The following is a 4,710-nucleotide window of genomic DNA, read 5'->3' on the forward strand; positions in this document are numbered from 1 at the left end:
GGTGATCCAGTGGTAAAGAATCTGCCTGCCAACGCAGACCTGGCTTCAAGACCTGATCTGGGAAGAGTCCACACACCATGGGGCAGCTGAGCCCGTGCATGAGTACTGAGCCCATGAGCCACAACTACTGAAGCCTGCATGCCCCAGAGCCCGGCCACAAGAGACGCCAGCTGCAACCATAAGAAAGCCCCTGTGCAGCAACAAAGACCCAGCTCAGCCAAAAACAAACTTTTAAAAATCTGCTTATTTGTTTTATCTTTTGACCTAACCACATGGCCTGTAGGATCTTAGTTCCCCAACCAGGGATCAACCCCCCACCCTCTACACACAGGTCAGAGTCTTAACCACTAGACCTTCAGGAAAGTCGCACTGTAACTTAATTCTTAGTAATGACTGTGTATGTCTCTAGTTTTCTCTTCTCTTGAGAATCAGGCATTCACCTGTCGCTGGAGGAACTGGCTCTAGCGCACTTCTGGCCTAGCACATAGAATGCACTTACTAATCCCAAGTGGAAAGAATGTACTATGTTGAAATCAGTTTTTAAAGACCTGAGTGCCCAGCCTGCTTAACAGGTCCAGTGAGAGCCCAGGGCCCAGCTCGTGGTGGGGGCTCCCTGAATGTTTGTTGAGGATCTGACTCACAGCGGCATCTCAGTGAGTCCTGAAAAAGCAGAGGTTCCTTAATAATAGACCAGCTCCCCAGGTCATCAGCAATGCAGGGCCCCCCAATTTTTTTTTAAAGACATTTGACCCAGACATACAGGTATCCCCTGCCTTTGAAAGTTTGCAGTAAGCCTCTTCATTTTTTAAAATATTTATTTATGTATGTATCTATTAATATTTGGCTGCGCTGGAGCTTAATTGCAGCATGCAAGACCTTTAGTTGCGGCAGGGGGACTCTCAGTTGCAGCGTGGGGGATCTGATTCCTGATCAGGGGTCAAACCGCAGCCCCCTGCATTGAGAGCATGGAGTCTTATTGACCAGACCACCAAGGAAGTCCCTCGGCCACTTTGTTGTTGTTTTTTTTTTATATGAAGTTCTCCATTAGTGTGGTTATGGCTTTTTTTCTGGTAAAAGTGAAAATTCTCTTTCGGTTTGCAAAAACAGGTGCTAAGGTATGTGTTCAGTTGCTCAGTCGCGTCCGACTCTGTGACCCCGTGGACTGTAGGCTTCTCTGTCCATGAAATTTTCCAGGCAAGAATACTGTAGTGGGTTGCCGTTTCCTCCTCCACTGGATCTTCCCAACCCGGGGATCAAACCTGCATCTCTTGGCAGGCAGATTCCTTACCACTGCGCCACCAAGTGGCAGAACTTGAACTTTCAGGACAGGGGGCCTAAAGCCTTACTGCAGTCATCAGGGGGAAGTAGTAGTTTCAGACCTTCTCACACTTCTTTTACAGTTTAGTGCTGTATTTACTTTTAACTCATGTTGAGAGCCCCTAGAGGCCTCATCACATCCCAATCCTTTCCTCTTTTCCAGCACCTTCCCACTGCAGATTAAAATCAACTGGCTTTCTTGACAAATGTAAAACTACTAAGGAGAAGAAGGGTGCAGAGTTTGTTTATTTGTGCTTCATTGGAAGAATATACAAGCAGCCTCCCTCTTACTATCTCTATGGAGGAGTCAGGGATAGAGGAGAAAGAGAGAGACTGTAGATGAAGAATCATACAGGGTTTCCTTTTGACTCCTCAGCCCACAGCTACCCCTCATCTCAACTGAATCCTAAGCAGGGGAGGGGTGCTGAGGAGGCAGAAGTTCAACATACAAAGTCATTAGGGGTTGATTAGGGCTTCCCAGGAGGCTTTAGTGGTAAAGAACTTGCCTGCCAATACAGGAGACGGGTTCAATCCTTGGGTCAGGAGGATCCCATGGAGAAGGAAATGGCAACCCACTGCAGTATTCTTGCCTGGGAAATCCCATGGACAGAGGAGCCTGGTGAGCAACAGTCCATAGGGTTGCAGAGTCCAACACGACTGAAGAGTCCGATACGACTGAAGCACACAGAATCTGAGGTGCGCTGAATCTGCAGGTGCAGAACCACAGATTTGGAGGGTATAATGAGTATAAGTTATACACAGATTTTCAAGGGTGGGGTGGGGGTGGGGAGAACCCCACCCCCTTCTTGTTTAAGGGTCAGCTGTTTGGTAGGAACTGTTTTTACTGGATGAAAAGCTGCCATGTAAACTGGCCATTGTGTGCTCAGTCACTCAGTTGTGTCCAACTCTTTGCGACCCCTTGAACTGTAGCCCTCCAGGCTCCTAGGGGACCTTCCAAGCAGGAATACTGGAGTGGGTTGCCATTTCCTTCTCCAAACTGGCCACTATGTGGCAGCATTGTGCCACACCAGGAAACAAGGCCTACTGGTGATCACCAGGGATTAACTCTCACTGAGCACTAACTTTTGGAGAAGGCAATGGCACCCCACTCCAGTACTCTTGCCTGGAAAATCCCGTGGATGGAGGAGCCTGGTGGGCTGCAGTCCATGGGGTTGTGAAGAGTCGGACACGACTGAGTGCCTTCACTTTCACTTTCACTTTTCACTTTCATGCACTGGAGAAGGAAATGGCAACCCACTCCAGTGTTCTTGCCTGGAGAATCCCAGGGATGGCGGAGCCTGGTGGGCTGCCGTCTATGGGGTCGCACAGAATCAGACACGACTGAAGTGACTTAGCAGCAGCAGAGCACTAACTTGCTCATGAATGTGCTCCAGGTGCCCTGCCCTCCGAGGCAGGTACTATTACCCCCCATTTTATATTTGAAGAAGGTCCCACAGGTGAAAGAACTTTGCCTAAGGTTAAAACTGGCAGGAAGTGGTAGAGCCCAGATTTGAAGCAGCCTGGCTTCTGAGCCCACGGACTTATCCTCTGCTCTGGTCCCACTGCCCTCACCATAAACAGGCAAGCACAGTGCAGGCTTCCTGAGCCCTTTCCAGCTGCATTAAATAGGGGACCATAAATGTTGAATCGTTTATTTTTTCCTAAATTTGCACTGTAAAATGTCAATTCAAAACTCTATCTCCATCAGCTGTTACATATATTCTAGGAGCTCCTGGCCTTTTGGCTAAGATCAAGTGTAGTATGGGGGCTTCCCAGGTGGCACAGTGTTAAAGATACCACCTGCCAGTGCAGCACACAGATACACAGTTTTGATCCTGGGTCGGGAAGATCCCCCGGAGGAAGAAATGGCAACCCGCTCCAGTATTTTGCCTGGAGTATTCCATGGACAGAGGAGGCTCTCGGGCTACAGTCCATGAGGTCAGAGAGTCAGACACATCTGAGTGACTGAGCACAAGAACTCATGGGGTCAGGAGTTTCAGATTCTCTCACCACCAAACAAATGGTTACAGCAATGTGTAACTATACCCATTGAGCACACTGAACGGTAGGATAATCTGGTGATTATGTGTGTGGATTCTGGCTCAGACTTTGGTTCTGCAGGAGCTCTGTGACCTTGGACAAGTTACTTCACATCCTCAAGCTTTGTCTGTAAACTGGGAATAGTGATAGTACCTCTTTCAGAGGCTGTTGTATTAAACAAGTAAACTTAAAACAGTGCCTGGCACACCCTCTGTTAGCTATTATTATATTCTCATGTGTGCCATTGATTACTATATGAGACCCTCAGGAAAATCCCCAAATAAGGCCAGAGTTCCCAACCTTCCCATGTCACAAATTGTCCTTTTCAAAGGAAGCATATGTGGCAGATTATATTTGAAAAAAAAAAAAGGAAAAATCTCCTGACCCACATGCTCCCCTAGAGCTTTCCACTCCCCACCATCAAGAGGTAAAGCCATACTCCTTCCCTTGAACTTATGACTCGCTTGTAACTGATATGGCTGAAATAATGCTCTGCTACGTCCATTGTTGTGTAGTCACTCAGTCGTGTCTGACTCTGTTCAACCCCATGGACTGCAGCACGCCAGGCTTTCCTGTCCTACACTATTCTCCCAGAGCTTGCTCATCTCATCCTCCGTCGTCCCCTTCTCCTCTTGCCTTCAGTCTTTCCCAGCATCAGGGTCTTTTCCAGTGAGTCCGTTCTTCACATCAGCTGCCCAAAGTATTGGAGCTTCAGCTTCAGCATCAGTCCCTCCAATGAATATTCAGGACTGATTTCCTTTAGGATTGACTAGATTGATCTCCTTGCAGTCCAAGGGACTCTCAAGAGTCTTCTCTAACACCACAGTTCTTCGGTGCTCAGCTTTCTTTATAGTCCAACTCTCATAACCATACGTGACTACTTATGGCTTTGACTAGATGGACCTTTGTCAGCAAAGCAGTGTCTCTGCTTTTTAATATGATTTCTAGGTTTGTCATAGCTTTTCTTCCAAGGAGCAAACGTCTTTTAATTTCATGGCTGCAGTCACCATCTGCAGTGATTTTCGAGCCCAAGAAAATAAAGTCTGTCACTGTTTCCATTGTTTCCCCATCTATCTGCCAATATGGCTAGGCGTTAAAGGCAAGGTGGTGTTTGTTTTGTTAGCTGCAACACTGAGCCACCGAGTAAGATGTTTGCCTCAGCAAGGCCAACTGAGGCCACATGGTGAGGCCACCATGTAACTTTCCAGCTGATAGCCGGGGCTGAGGTCCCAGCCAACATTGGCCACCTGATGAATGAAGAAGACAGACACCTCCACATGGTCCCAGCCATGGAACCACCCCCAGCTTTCAAGTCTTCCTAGCTGAGGCCCCCAGATATTGTGGAACAGAGAT

The sequence above is a fragment of the Bison bison genome, unplaced genomic scaffold (assembly GCF_000754665.1).
Source record: "Bison bison bison isolate TAMUID 2011002044 unplaced genomic scaffold, Bison_UMD1.0 scf7180017864289, whole genome shotgun sequence".
NCBI lineage: Eukaryota > Metazoa > Chordata > Mammalia > Artiodactyla > Bovidae > Bison > Bison bison.